Raw genomic sequence first — 15,905 nt, 5'->3', positions numbered from 1 at the left:
GCACTTAAGTTTAACACTCACGCAGAGGGGCAGGATTCTCTGAGGCAGGCCATTATGTATGATTATAATAACAAAAGCCACGGAAAACTTGTCAAAGAAATAATTCCAACAGGGAGTCACAATTAACTTTTCCCTGCAACACTACTTCCTGCTTGTCAAAAAGATATAAGAAGTTTGGGGTTTTATTTTTGACAAAGACAATTAACATGTATACAGTGGATTGTATCTGCCTAGCTGTATAACAGGGTGAGGTTTGTTTCTCTATTTGCAGTCTCCTTAGCAGATTGCCTGTGATGTGCATCTCAGCCTGATTTAATGTTTATTCAATAATAAAACTTTTTCCTTCTTTTCTACATAGAGAAGATTCATTGGAATGTCAGGAGATTTCATTTCTAATTATATTTCCCCAATCCAGATTAGTCATAATAGGGTACAGTGGGAATAATTCCTATAGAAACTAGTTGACTTCTCTCTGAATAAACTCATGCCCAGTTCTTAAAAGCCATGTAAGATATGCCATCAGATACAGAAACATTAAATAGAATACCAACTGATCAATATAAGCTGCTAGCAGTTCTGGGGGGAAAAAATAAAATAAGACTTTTGAATAATGTGGTTTTCTATGTTAATATAAAAGCAGAGTGCACTAGAGAAATGTAATTCCAACATATAAGGGAATAGTGTCTTTATGACAGGATAATGAACAATGGACCACAAACACTTTAAGGGAATTATAATAGGGTACTACCTCTGGGCTTCCCAGGTAGCACTCGGGGTAAAGAATCCACCTGCAATGCAGGAGACATAGATGATGTGGGTTCGAACCCTGGTCAGGAAGATCCCTGGAGGAGGGCATGGCAACCCACTCCAGTATTCTTGCCTGGAGAGTCCCAAGGACAGTCCCTAAGGTCACAAAGAGTAAGACTCAACTGAAGCGACTTAGCATGCACTCACAAAATAAACCTCCAGACTGGAGATGGCTGGAGCCATGCCAATTTTGACACAGTTTTTTTACAATGTTCTGTAAATGTGTGGAGAAAACTTTCAGTGTTAAAGGTGATGATGTTGCCAAGGCTGGAGAGCTTCGATACATGGTTTTGTACACTGGATAAAGAGGGCATTCACGGTGCTTCATAAAGCTCAAAAGGCCTCTGATGGCTAGTTGTTCACAGTGCAGGTGATCACTGAAAGACATTCTCTCCTCTGTTTTTTTACTCTTCTGTATAATAAGTATGAAATAAAGAAAATTGGGCTTCCAATTGGGTTTTCCAAATAGTGGCACAGACAGTAAATAAACTGTCTGCAATGCAGGAGACTCAGGTTCAATCCCTGGGTCAGGAAGATCCCCTGGAAGAGGAAATGGCAACCCACTCCAGTATTCTTGCCTGGAGAATCCCATGGAGAGAGGAACCTGGCAGGCTACAGTCCATGGGATGGCAAAGAGTCGGACACAACTGAGTGACTAACATTTTCACCGTTCACTTTCACTTTCAGAGAAAATTTCCTAGACTCTGCTCTGTATAACACCAATCTCCCACGAGACATCATTTAAACTGCATGATAAAAAAAAAGGAGGAGGAAGGGGGAAGAGGTTCTGTGATCAAATAACTCAGAAAATCCCCCTCTGGAAGTTTTAGGATCTAGGTAAGCATATGAAAGGCTACGAGGATATATGCAGTACATGCATGCTAAGTCACTTCAGTTGTGTCTGACTCTTTGCAGCCCTATGGACTGTAGCCCGCCAGGCTCCTCTGTCCATGGGATTTTCCAGGCAAGAATACTGGAGTGCCTTTCCATGCCCTCCTCCAGGGGATCTTCCCCACCCAGGGATCAAACGCTTGTCTCTTTTGTCTCCTGCGTTGGCAGGTGGGTTCTTTACCACTAGTGCCACCTGGGAAGCCCCAGACATGCAGTAAACAAACCCAATTAATGAGAACTTTCAAATTATTTGACTGTGGATTCTCCTCCCTTTCATTTTTACCCATTCAGTAATAATGATGATGATAATAGCTCTCACTTATTGGAGACTTACTCTGTGTCACAGTTTTGACATTAAGATTCATCTGATCCTCATAAAAACCATATGAGGAACATGCTATCATTATCATCTCCATTTCACAAATGAAGAAACTGAAGCTTAGAAGGGCTGAGTAACTGGCCCAAGATTACCCAGCCTGTGGTAGAGGAAGAACTTGAATCTAGAGAGCCTGGCCCCAGTGACTTTGCTCAGCTGCCTCTCCTTCCTTAGCAGAGAGTTGTGCCTGCTCAGAGCATTTATTACCAGGGAAAGTTACGGCTTCCATTTCAACTGTTCTGAGAAATGGAATATTCCCTGCCGTATCAGTAAACAAAGGATGTCACAGTCACCAGCAATTGTCATCGCCAAAAATGGTGAGCTGGTGAGCCCTGAGGGAACTCAGGAAGGAAAGACTACCCACCATCTAGTAGCCATCAGACTACAGCCACTCCCCACGGTGAGCCCTGAGGAAGCTCAGGATGTGAAAACACAGGATCCTGGCCCCAGACAGCCGAGATGCATATTAAAGGAATGATTTCGGGAAGCCCAGATTCTTGCATCTTCTCATACATAGAAAAGTGCTAAATGCTTTAACTTGGGATAACTGGTTTTCTTTCATTTACAATAAGCTTTTTTTAATATAAATTTATTTATTTTAATTGGAGGTTAATTACTTTACAATATTGTATTGGTTTTGCCATACATCAACATGAATCCGCCACAGGTGTACACGGGTTCCCCATCCTGAAACCCCCTCCCTCCTCCCTCCCCGTACCATCCCTCTGGGTCATCCCAGTGCACCAGCCCCAAGCATCCAGTATCATGCATCAAACCTGGACTGGCGATTCGTTTCATATATGATATTATATATGTTTCAATGCCATTCTCCCAAATCATCCCACCCTCTCCCTCTCCCACAGAGTCCAAAAGACTGTTCTATACATCTGTGTCTCTTTTGCTATCTCACATACAGGGTTATCGTTACCATCTTTCTAAATTCCATATATATGCGTTAGTATACTGTATTGGTGTTTTTCTTTCTGGCTTACTTCACTCTGTATAATAGGCTCCAGCTTCATCCACCTCATTAGAACTGATTCAAATGTATTCTTTTTAATGGCTGAGTAATACTCCATTGTGTATATGTACCACAGCTTTCTTATTCATTCATCTGCTGATGGACATCTAGGTTGCTTCCATGTCCTGGCTATTATGCAATGAGGTACCATTTCACGCCAGTCAGAATGGCTGCTATCCAAAAGTCTAGAAAGAATAAATGCTGGAGAGGGTGTGGAGAAAAGGGAACCCTCTTACACTGTTGGTGGGAATGCAAACTATTACAGCCACTATGGGGAACAGTGTGGAGATTCCTTAAAAAACTGGAAATAGAACTGCCTTATGACCCAGCAATCCCACTGCTGGGCATACACACTGAGGAAACCAGAATTGAAAGAGACACGTGTATCCCAATGTTCATCACAGCACTGTTTATAATAGCCAGGACATGGAAGCAACGTACAATAAGCTTTTGATGTTCAGATTGCCTACACTTTGTTGCAAAACTTTTCTATAACCCTGGCTGCCCCATCTCACCTCCTCAGAGTAGTTCTCTCAGAGTTGCTGCCTCTCAGACTTAAGTCCTAAAAATTCCCACAGAATAAAACATAACCCTCAACTTTCAGGTTGTGAATATTTTTTAAGTCTACAGGTCTCATTCACACCTCTGAATGACTTCTATTCCATGGCTGGTTAGAGTTATATTCCCTGGTTTCTATGCCCATCAGCTGTGCAGCTGTGACTTCATTGTCCCTTCCCTCTGCATTTTGCCAGTGGTTCTCAAGTTGGCCTTCCACGGCACACTGTGCCTCTATTCACTCACCTAGAGAACCGAAATGACACCACCTGCCTCACAGGTTATTGTGAGGCATAAACAAAGACCTGAAGTGAACAGTCTTTTGAGCAGCAGCCTGTGCAGCAAAAGCGTGGTGAATACTAACGATGATGATCGCCACCATTATTTATATTATTGTTATTGTTTTCGTCATTGATTCAGACACAGAGTCAGCTTCCATGTGAGTATAGAGAACATCACATGGCTAACAGAAGGATAATGGCATTCAACTACTTAGGGTATGAAGTGACTAAGAAACCAAGGGTCTTCACACCTTCTTTCAGAAGAGCAAGCTTTTTTGTCTCTTGCAATGGAGACTATCCAGTCTAGTCTCTATGGCCTTGCAATAAGTAGAAAGTCCCTTAGAATCTAGAAAAAATAAACTGCCAATCCCTGTTTTCCTATTGTGATTTTTTTGTGTTTTCATCTGTTCTTATAGACATTTAAGTTAGAAGATGGAAATGAATGTATTAGAGAAAGCCAGTGAGATGTTATTTTTAACCAAATCATGGAATTTTGATTTTAAAAGATAGTCTTCAACAAAGTTTGCATCCTCTAAAATCCCTGAGATTTCTTTCCAGTTTGTTACTTAAAACTCAAGGAAATTGTCTTGTTTGAAAAGAGTGGTTATATAAGTTCAGTGTCATTCCCATTCATGAGTTTCAGAGAAGCCTAATATTTGTAGTTACATGGACTTTGAAAGAACTGTGAAAGAAGTCTGAAAGCTTAAATCATATCACTGTCAGCGTGCATCCCTTGATCCATACAGCAGTAGATGGTAACTAGACTGCTTTCCGCGCTTTCCATCTGAAGCTGACTTTCAGCGCCTGGGCAGCGCTGGCCTTCCAACCTAAAGCAGTGTCTCTCAACAGGGCTTTGGTGACACGGTCTTAACCACTCATTCTCATAGAGATTCTATTATTGTTCTTTCCATCACTGCCCAGAGAAGTAGTATTACTGAAAAGTAATAAATAATAACAATTGCAACAACTAACACTTACAGTGTTTACTCTGTATCAGGCAGGGTTTTAAGCACGTCATATGTATGTGTGTGTGTGTGTGTCTGTGTCTGTGTGTGTGTGTGTCTGTGCTGTGAGCTCAGTTGCTCAGTCCTGTCTAACTCTTTGTGGGCCCATGGACTGTAGCCCACCAGGCTCCTCTATTCATGGAATTTTCCAGGCAAGAATACTGGAGTGGGTTGCCATTTCCTCCTCCAGGGGATCTTCCTGACAGAGGGATCATATCCTTGTCTCCTGCATTTGCAGAGAGATTCATTACTGCTGACCCACCTGGGAAGACCTTCATATATGTGTGTATATATATATATATACCTTTAGATATGTAGGAGAAGGAAATGGCAACCCACTCCAGTACTCTTGCCTGGAAAATTCCATGGATGGAGGAGTCCGGTGGGCTACAGTCCAGGGGGTCGCAAAGAGTCAGACACAACTGAGCGACTTCATTTCACTTTTTAGATATGTATGTGTATTGGAGAAAGAAATGGCAACCCACTCCAGTATTTCTTGCCTGGAAAATACATGGATAGAGAAGTCTGTCAGGCTACAGTCCATGGAGTCACAAAGAGTCAGATGCAACTTAGTGACTCAACAAGAACAACAAATATGTGTGTGTGTGTGTGTGTGTGTGTGTGTGTGTAAACTCATTTAACTTCATCCTTCATAGTAATTATATGAGTTAGAATTATTATTATCTTAATTTTACAGATAAGGAAACTGATGCAGAGAGAAGTGAAGAAATTCACCCGAAGTCACACAGCTGATAAGTGGCAGAGCTAGTAAACGGCACCAAAGAGATTCAAATCCAGGTGGCCTGGCTCCAGAGCTCTTGCTCTTAATCTCAGGCTGTGTTGAATGAGGGTGCTGTGGAATTCCTTGTGTCCATGAGAGATGGGGTGGGCAGGAAGTTTGTCACCTCTAGAGCCTGCTCCCCCTTCGAGCTACCCACCTAAGAGTAGCCTTAGGCACGGTAACTCCGTTTGCTGGTTAATGATACTTTTCAGTGTCAGAAAAGACTGATGGGAGAGAAATCTTAAAGGCTGAACCAACAGGATTCGCAAACTGATGGATGGAGAGCGAGTTAGAGCCTGTTTGGTAGAATGTACTGTTAACAGAAATAGAGAATCAGATCTGCCTTCAGGGACCTTCAGTTGCATTAATGAAAGACCAGAGTATAAATGCACCATTTCAATTCAATGAGGAAAGTAGTAAGATTTGCTCCAGGTGTTCAGAAGGACAAAGGAGGAGCACTTACCCAGCTGGGTGAGGAAAAAGGATCATCAAGGAAAGCTTAAAATAGTTGAACCCATTTTCTAGGATTACAGACCCATAAATCCAGTATTTCCTCTTACAATCCATCAATAAAAATGTTTTTTTAATGTTGTCTATATTTATCACAGTTAAACAGAAACACTGCAGACTGTACTAGAGTGATTCTCATTTTCAGTTTTCTAAGCACCTATTAATCATGAACTATTTCTGTCAAAACATCTTATCCACGAACTTTTTTGGGTTTTGCTTTTTATTGTTTTGTGGGTTTGGGGTTTGGGGGTTTCTTTTTTACCAAAAATGGGCCATACGAACTCTACATGCTGTCTAAATATACTCTCACCCTTTTCTATATTTTAATCTTAAGAATATGCATCACCAAATAGGAAACACAGATGCTATCCTTTCAGAAAAGAGTCATGAGTAACAGTTTATTCTACATCTCTCAGCATCAGGTGTTCTAAAAAAATCTCAAGAGAGTCGTTATTTTTATTGTCCCTAAATATTTGAGGCATAATGCGATTTTCATTGTTTAAATGCTCACTTTAAAATTATCCCCATTAATCCATAAATTGCACACCACTGTATAAATCTACCTAATATCTTTTTAAAAGAAAGCCTAATCACTACCAGATGTTGATGCTGAAGCTGAAGCTCCAATACTCTGGCCACCTGATGAGAAGAGCCCACCCATTGGAAAAGACCTTGATGCTGGGAAAGATTGATGGCAGGAAGAGAACAGGGCAATAGAGGATGAGATGGTTGGACGGCATCACCAACTCAGTGGATGTGAGTTCGAGCAAACTCTGGGAGATAGTGAAGGACAGGGAAGCCTGGCATGCTGCAGTCCCTGGGGTTGCAAAAACATGACTAAGCGACTACAGCAATCACTACCAGAAATAATTCAAGTTAAGAATGGTCTTCAATAATATTGATGGTATCTAGAACCAAGCTATAGCTTGGAATTTATCTAAAAATCAGATCTGTGTCTGCCTTGTTCATATTCTTGTGATAAAAAGTTTGAGTGACTGAGTTGGGTCACTGGGGCTCCTATAAATATGAAAAAGAGAATAAAAAACGATAGAATGAAGAGGCTGGATATATGCTGGTTTCTGAGGTTACCACTGGAGATGTGGGCACCAAGATCAAGGGCATTGAGTAAGGATGGAAGAATGGCACAGTGAAGAAAGACCTGGACTATGATCCAGATATCCCAACTATAGCTTTCAGCTTAGTTTTGTCACCTCCCGAGTTCTGGCCTTCAGCTTCATCATGTATAAAATAAGGCATTGGATTAGATGATCACCATGTTGAATTCCACAAAATCAGAGATTCTTAACTCTGCATTTGCTGCCTTAATGTTGTCAAACCCTGCCTTTTTGTCATGTGGAAAACTGCATATATTTAAAAATTATAATCTAAAATTTCATATAGTTTCAGAACATCATTTAACCATTTTCTAAACCAGAAATGGGCTGCATTTTACCCAGTGCGAGACTGTTGATCATAACAATGCTACTAGCCTAATGTTTGGAGGAAACACCAGAGATTCTCTGAATCGCTTCTTTAGGAAACAATGATACCAAGTAATCATTAATTCATCAATACACTTTTAGCACCCCTATGTGCCCAGTTCTTTTCTGAACATTGGCAAACCAGAGATGAATGTTAATGTCATTTCCTTCCAAGGGTTTACAATCCAATAAATGAAAACAATTACTTCCAATTAAGATACAGGTTTTAAAATGCTATGATAGGGCTGTAAACAGGGGGGGCTATGGAAGCTAAAATTCAAAATAAATTAAAAATTCAAATAAATATGTACTATATTGCCATATGTTTCCCTTGTGGCTCAGCTGGTAAAGAATCCGCCTGCAATGTGGGAGACCTGGATTCTATCCCTGGGTTGGGAAGATCCCCTGGAGAAGGGATAGGCTACCCACTCTATTCTTGGGCTCCCCCTGGGGTTCAGCTGGTAAAGAATCCGCCTGCAATGCAGGAGACCTAGATTCGATCCCTGGGTTCGGAAGATCCCCTGGAGAAGGGAAAGGCTACCCACTCCAGTATTCTGGCCTGGAGAATTGCATGGACTATATAGTTGATGGGGTTTCAAAGAGTTGGACACGACTGAGCGACTTTCACTTCCACTTTCATATTGCCATATAATGATGAAGTTTATTTGTTGTTGAATCACTAAGTCATGTTCGACTCTTTGTGACCCCATGAACTGTAGCATGCCAGGCTTTCCTGTCCTTCACTATCTCCCTGAGCTTGTTCAGACTCATGTCCATTGAGTCAGTGATGCCATCCAACCGTCTCATCCTCTGTTGCCCGCCTCTTCTCTTGTCTTCAATCTTTCCCACCATCAGGGTTGTTTCCAATGAGTCAGCTCTTCACATCAGATGGTCAAAATATTGGAGCTTCAGCTTCAGCATCAGTCCTTCCAAAGAAGGTTATAAAGAACAGTAAAATAAGACGTGGGAATATAGACTGGTGGAGGAGTCCGTGTTTAGACAGAGTGTTCCATGTTTAATTACTGTCAGGGATGGTCTCTGTGTTGACGTGACATTTAGGCAGACATGAATGAAGTGAAAGGGCACTGAGCATATTCAAGTGAATGTTCCAGGCAAAAGGAGCATCCACAGAAAAGTAGAAAGTGACAAGGAAGGGTATAGAGATGAAAGGCAGATGAGGACTAAATTATGTAGAGCCAGTTGGATATGATAAGGAGGCTGGATTTGCTTCTGGGAGGATAGAAAGCCACTGAAGGTTTTTGAGTCGAAGATTGACACGATCACATTTTTAGTTTTTAAGGATGATTCTAGATGCTGTGTAGAGAATCTACTATGAAGAGGCAGAGGTGGAGAACAAGAGTTGAAGCAGAGAGAAAAATATTAGAAGATAATTTTTATATTCATGTTACTATACACATACATGTGTGCTTATGTCACTATATCATGGGTTATATTAATAAATAATTTCATAAATTATATTTCCATATTTATATTATAATGATTATGTAAATCACATATATACCACAATATATTATTTTATAATGATACAAATAAAACATTCTTACATACCAAGTAAATCAAACATATTTTATATATTTTCATACAGAGTTAGATCCAACAGGACCTGCCAGTGGATTTTCTATGAGAGGTGAGAGAAGAAAAGGCTTGTGGAAGACTCTTAAGTTCCGGCTTGAGCAACAATATGAGCAATGATGCCATTTACTGAGATGGCAAAAAAAAAAGGTGAAGGTTTGGGAAGCAGGGCTCAGAATCAAAAGTTTTATTTTGGACATACTAAGTTTGGGATGAATGTAGATGAGATGTCAAGTAAGCAGTGAGATATCAAGGTCTGGATAAAGTGGTCAGAAAAGTCAGGGTTGGAAATACAAATTTAGATGTATCGTGTGTAGTAAGCCACAGGAGTGGATGAGCTGATACAAGAAGTGGAAAAAGAAGAAAAGAATTATGATGATTGAGCTACAAAGTACCCCAATATTTCCAAGTCATGAGAAGGAGAAACCAGCAAAGGAGATATTGATTAAGAGAAGAGGAGAGTGGCATCTTGGTAGCAGAGTGGTCTACTGCATGGAGTGCTGCTAAGAAGGAGAAGTCATAAGAACTAAAGAACTGCTCTTTGGACTTAACAAGCTGTTCTTCTTGGAACACTGTTCCAGATGGCCACATTGCTGTCAATCTCTTCAGGTCTTTACCCAAAAGTTACCTTCTTGATGGTGTTGACAATGACCACACTATCAATAATGTCAACCCACTCTCCCACTTACTTGTATCCCCTTACTCAGCTTTATTTCTTTTCCTTAGCATGTTTTCACTGTGTAAAAGACTAGATGTTTTACTTATTGTCCATTTTCTTCCTTAGAATTTTAAAGAACAAGCAATAGACACAAAATAGAGTCACTTATGCCAAGCCACAGGCCACCAAACTGAGACTTTACTTAATTACAGTTTCAGCTCTCCCAGAAATAAAATCGCAAACCCACTCCATCAGGAACAGGCTGATTAGCACTAGGTAGGTAATCTGCCTGATAGGCCCCTGCCATCCCCTAAAGGCAAGTAACCTTGCAATAACCCACTCACTTTTCACCTAGGATAACTTCCTTGTTCCCATTCCCTTCTGCTGATAAGTCTTTCACCTTCTACAGCTCCTGGGAGCTCCCTGGCTTCCAAGGTGGCTCAGCAGTTAAGAATCTACCTGCCGATGCAGGAGACATGGGTTTGATCCCTGGGTAGTGAAGATCCCCTAAAGGAGGAGATGGCAACCCACCCCAATATTCTTGCCTGGGAAATCCCATGGACAGAGGAGCCTGGTGGGCTATAGTCCATAGGATCACAAAAGAATCGGACACAGCTTAGGGGTCAAGCATTTTTTGGAGCTCCTTTCTATCTACTAGATTAGATGTTGCCCAAATAAAATCAATTTTTTGTTTAAATAAATGCTTAAAATTTTTAACATGGGCAGTTTATCTTTCAACAAGAATAAATCCATTAGAAAAGACAGGAATTTCTGTCTTTTTTATTCATTGCTGTTTCCTTAGACATAGAATAGTGCCTGGTATCCAGCTGACACTAAGCACTTAGTAAATATTGATTGAATGAATGAACAAATCCATCAATTACTACATCAGATCTAGGAGCTCTACAAATTTGGCCTTCTTTCCTTTCTTTTCAAATCAAAGCTTACCTTTGGGCACGGACCTATCTTCCTTTAGTGAAAAGCAAATACATAAAGGAAGAGATACTTGCATATTTCTTGAAAATGTTGAAAGACTAGCTTGTTAAAAGTTTACCATTTGTATGCCATGTACTATGTAAACCATTGTAAAGACTTGATAATGAAAGGATGTATAAGGCAGGGTGGCCACTCTCAAGGGACATTCAGTATGATGGTGAATGAAGACTTTTAAACAGAAAAGCTATGAACAATACTGCCATAAGTACAAACACAGGTAAAACCAATGAAAAAATGAAAGTGAAAGTCGCTCAGTCGTGGCTGACTCTGTGAGACCCCATAGACTATACAGTTCATGGAATTCTCCAGGCCAGAACCCAGTGATCATCCCAACCCAGTGATCAAACCCAGGTCTCCCACACTGCACGCAGATTCTTGACCAGCTGAGCCACAGGGAAGCCCATGAATACTGGAGTGGGTAGCCTAGCCCTTCTCCAGAGGATCTTCCTGACCCTTCGCTTTTATTAAGTTTCTGTTGGTTTTACCTGTTTTTGTACTGTGTCTCCAGACAGCTGGAGAATTGGGTCAGACTCAACATGTGCATGATGGGGAGCACAATGCCAGAAAAAGTATGAGACTTAAGTCATCTGTTCACTGAATATTCATTGACATCTCAGCACCATATTAGACACCAGGGATACAATAAGCAAAAGAAACACAGCCACTTCCCTTAAAGAATCTGATCTAGCAGGGGTTATGATCTACCTGTGTGAAGGCAGTGCTTCAAAAAAGCAGCTGTTAAAATGCTTTAAAGGTCCTCAGTCAACCAATTCTAAATAGCTGAATTACACATCTCACAGCCTACACTGAAAAAGCAGATGCGATGGTCTGATGAATGGTTCTTAGTGAAAATATCCAAGCACACCTCATCGCTGGCCCAGTAGTTACAGAAGAGGTACAAGGTTTTATTTGAGCAAAGGGGGACAACGGAGCTATATACATTTTTTTTTTTTTTTAAGAAATGCATTTAGCTTTGGCATTTCAAACTGAGATGTGGCGCTGGAAGGCTAGATGCTGGGATGAAAAACTTGTAAATTACAACATTTCAGCATATTTTTTTTAGGTTTTCAGATAATTTATTTCTAAGTACTGGCCACTTTCTGTATGATATTCCATTGCACGTGCCAATTTCCAAACTGAAAAGATTCCAAGGAACCCAATGCCCTGGCTTACAGCAGGAGAAGGGAAAACAAATTAATTTTCAAGGGTTAATGCTACAAATTCTTATAAAACAGTTGGAAGTCAAATGCAAATAAGTATTTATATGGTTGTGTAATTTTTATTAATAATTTTATACTTATAGTATAAACTTTTTATAAGTATAAATGTCTATACATTAGTGGGGGAAAAAACTTCAGGCAATCATGCTTCCCTCAGGGAAGACCACCATTACATCAGACCATTTCTCAAATCTTCCTAAGCCGCCACGGCCTTTCATTAACAGAGCCCATGGAGAGAGAAACTTACTTCTCAGATTTAACAAGGTTTCTGAGTCTGAAGAGTGTTTATAAGGAAGCTGACCAATTAATCAGGAACCATGCAAGGTTTTCAATATTTTCTAATGATTAAAGTTAGAATTCTCTCTTTTTAAAAATGGCATCTAGTAATATATTTCTAATAAAAAATTTAGAAGAATACACAGAAATGTGTGCAACTGTTGTCCAAGAAAAGAGTAATATGACATTGACTTTCATGACTATTAAGAAAATATAATCCTTCCCTCCACACCTCCAGCACAAATTCTTGAAATGTCAAAGCATAATCCTCATTTAATTCTGTCAATAACATATTGGAGGAAAAAGCATTTAAGTAAATAAATGGAGAGATTCCGGGGTCAAGAGTGTTTGCAGTGTAGCAATAACAATAGACGTGTTGAACAGTGCTGACAAGCCAAAGGGTGGAGACAAAGGAGATAATTTAGGGGTGGGAGGGGTAATGAAACCACTTCAGAGAAGGCTATGGCATCGCTGATCTCATAACTATTTTTTACACAACTCACTAGTATTGTTTTCCTGTCCAGGCTGTAAGCTATACTCCTCCTCTCATGCTATTGCTGCTGCTGCTGCTGCTAAGTCACTTCAGTCGTGTCCGACTCTGTGCGACCCCATAGACTGCAGCCCACCAAGCTCCCCCGTCCCTGGGATTCTCCAGGCAAGAATACTTGAGTAGGTTGCCATTTCCTTCCAATGCATGAAAGTGAAAAGTGAAAGTCAAGTCATTCTGTCGTGTCCGACTCCTAGCGACCCCATGGACTGCAGCCTACCAGGCTCCTCCGTCCATGGGATTTCCAGGCAAGAGTACTGGAGTGGGTTGCCATAGCTTTCTCCGCCTCCTCTCATGAGAAAGGTACAGATGCATAAAACTAAGTTGGCAGGATATGTTTTGTAAAAAAAGCCACTTCGGAGGTTCCCATCTATTTCCTTCTCTCCACACCTACAAAGGCAACTATGTCTATGATTTCCATATATGACATTCCTTCTGGCCACGGGGAATGTGCTCAACCACATAGAGAAAAAACTGGGCGTGCAGTCAACACCCACAGAAGTGCTTCTCAACAAATGATGGGTGAGGAGTCCAGAGAAATATACCCAGCTTTCTTCCTCCCCGGTTCTGATAGCTCTGAGGCGTGATGTATCTATTCCACTTCTGCAGGCCCAAGTCCATCACCAAATCTGGTGACTGAGTTGATAACGCCCCATTTAGTGTCTTCTTCCCCTTCTCCCATTCTTCCATGTGTGTTTCTTGGGATCACCTCCCAAACAAACCACTCTGCATGTAAATCACTATTTCTGGGTTTATTCTGAGATAACCCAATCTGAAATACATGGCAGAATTTATGCTTCCACTGTACACAGGTTTTCTTTCTTTATTTTAATTGAAGGATAATTGCTTTACAATATTATGTGGGTTTCAGCCATATCAACATGAATCAGCCATAGGTATACATGTGTCCACAGAAGGCAATGGCACCCCGCTCCAGTACTCTTGCCTGGAAAATCCCATGGACGGAGGGGCCTGGTGGGCTGCAGTCCATGGGGTCACTAAGAGTCAGACATGATTGAGTGACTTCACTTTCACTTTTCACTTTCATGCATTGGAGAAGGAAATGGCAACCCACTCCAGTGTTCTTGCCTGGAGAATCCCAGGGACGGGGGAGCCTGGTGGGCTGCAGTCTATGGGGTCGCACAGAGTCGGACACAACTGAAGCGACTTAGCAGCAGCAGCAGCAGCATACATGTGTCCCCTCCCTCTTGAACCTCCCTCCTACCTCCCACCCCATCCCACTCCTCTAGGTTGTTACAGAGCACCGGACTTGAGCTCCCTGCAAATTCCCACTGGCTATCTAATTTTACATATGGTAACGTATATGTTTCAATGCTACTCTCTCACACAGGTTTTTAAGTGTGGGTCAGAGTTCACATTATACATATATAAACAGGTTAGACTCTGAGAAGCTTTTAATTAGCCCATGTGTTGGGCAATCAGAAGTTATACTGGGACTTCATATAACTTTCTCCCCATGAGGGATTCAGAGCCAAGAGGATTGCTCTCCTCCTTTAAAAAAAATTAAATTTATGTGTGAAAATAAGTTGTTGTTGGGTTTTTTTCCACATTGGACAACAGCCAGAGCAAGACTGTGACCCGTAAGAGAAGAAAAACAAATGAAGTGATCTTTACACTTTCTCCAAGTTATTGCCTAGAGGCAGCTCTAGAGCCACAGGGAAGGAGAAGCCTAAGGAAGTTCCCTAGGGCTTCCCAGGTGGCACAAGTGGTAAAGAATCCACCTGCCTTCCCAGGAAATGCAGGAGACATGGGTTCGATCCCCGGGTCGGGAAGATCCCCTGGAGGAGGAAATGGCAACCCACTCCAGTATTCTTGCCTGGAGGATTCTATGGACAGAGAAGCCTGGTGGGCTACAGTCCAAGGGGTCGCAAAGAGTCAGACACGACTGAGCAACTGAGCATTCAGGCACAGGAAGCTCAGGATCTCACTGTCTCCTGCAGCAGAGGAGTTCAAGAGGGCTGAGGCAGCCAGAATTCATGAAGTAGGGTAGCAGAAAGGGGCGAGCTGCAGAGAAAGAGCTTCTGAAATTTGAAGAGAAGGCCTTTTTAGATTTTGCAGGATGCTGATCAACACTCCACACAACCATGGAAAAAATCCTCCTGAGGAAACTCTCGGACAGCAAATCAGATTAAGAGGAGTTTGCCTCTTCATGCACCAGAGAGGAAAAAATTGATAATCCATGGAACTTGGATAGAGTCCTCAGAAAGCTGTCACCTGAGTAATCAGTTAAATTAGCCCTAGAGTAAAAGCTGCTGTGCTGGTGGTGGTTTAGTCTCTAAGTTGTGTCTGACTCTTCTGACCCCATGGACTGTAGCCCACCAGGTTCCTCTGTCCATGGGATTTCCTAGGCAAGAACACTGAAGTGGGGTGTCATTTCCTCCTCAAGGGGATCTTTCTGACCCAGGGATTGAACCTGGGTCTCCTGCACTGCAGGCAGATTTTTTACCAACTGACCCACCAGAGAAGCCCCCAAAGCTGCTGTGGACCTGCCAAAATAAAGCATAAAAGCAAGATTTGAAAAGGTCAATGTGATCCAAAGTAGCTTAACTGTGCGCTAAAGCCAAGCCCAACACTTTTATCCCCTTGGCTTTCATGTCTACATCATCAAAGAATAAAACAGCACAAAGTTCAAAGAATTCTACATCCAGTAAAACTTACCAGATATGTAAAGCAGCAGTGGAAAATATCAGTTAACAGAAACAGACCCAAGAATGGCAGAAAAGGTGAAATGAACAGGCAAGGACCTCAAAGCAGAACTTGATAAATGGGCTCCAAAGTGTAGAGAAGGTACGTACATAATGGGGAGAGAAATGGGAGACATTAAAAGATCCAAATGGAACTTCTGATTATGAATGTCTGAAGGTCTGAAAGGAGAAATTGCAAAGAA

General features: G+C 41.5%; 1 protein-coding gene across 13 annotated transcripts in view; it reads right to left on the bottom strand.

Moving 5' to 3' along the window:
• Positions 1-15,905, bottom strand: part of MAPK10 (mitogen-activated protein kinase 10) — a 626,159-nt gene that overhangs the window by 291,862 nt on the left and 318,392 nt on the right. The gene's annotated exons all lie outside the window — the stretch shown is intronic.

This window comes from Bubalus bubalis, chromosome 7 (assembly GCF_019923935.1).
Source record: "Bubalus bubalis isolate 160015118507 breed Murrah chromosome 7, NDDB_SH_1, whole genome shotgun sequence".
Classification (NCBI taxonomy): domain Eukaryota; kingdom Metazoa; phylum Chordata; class Mammalia; order Artiodactyla; family Bovidae; genus Bubalus; species Bubalus bubalis.
The sequence above is the reverse complement of the archived record's forward strand: the minus strand, read 5'-3'. Positions and strand labels throughout refer to the sequence as shown.